The 248-nt window shown below is 50.8% G+C and overlaps 1 protein-coding gene across 1 annotated transcript in view; it reads right to left on the minus strand.

The window, feature by feature from the left end:
- Nucleotides 1-248, minus strand: part of LOC104275414 (GDNF family receptor alpha-2-like) — a gene marked incomplete at its 5' end in the record, with an annotated part of 14,458 nt that overhangs the window by 1,240 nt on the left and 12,970 nt on the right.

A 248-nucleotide genomic window follows, 5' to 3' on the forward strand; every position in this document is an offset into this window, starting at 1 on the left:
TGTGGCGTTGGGGTGAGAAACCCCCCCAGCCGGGACCTGGGTGCAAAGAGCAAGAGGGAGAGGGAAGGGATTTCACCGCCGTTCCTGGCACGGAGCAATATTTTAAAAAATTATTTAAAAAAAAGGCAAGAAAAGAAGATAAACGAGATAGAGATCTAAAAGAGATCGAGACTCAGGAGGTGCAATTTGTCTCAGGTCACAGGTTGGTATCCCCCAGGCGTGAGGCCCTTGTCCCCGCATCCCTCCAG

The sequence above is a fragment of the Apaloderma vittatum genome, unplaced genomic scaffold (genome assembly GCF_000703405.1).
Source record: "Apaloderma vittatum isolate BGI_N311 unplaced genomic scaffold, ASM70340v1 scaffold15796, whole genome shotgun sequence".
Classification (NCBI taxonomy): Eukaryota; Metazoa; Chordata; class Aves; order Trogoniformes; family Trogonidae; genus Apaloderma; species Apaloderma vittatum.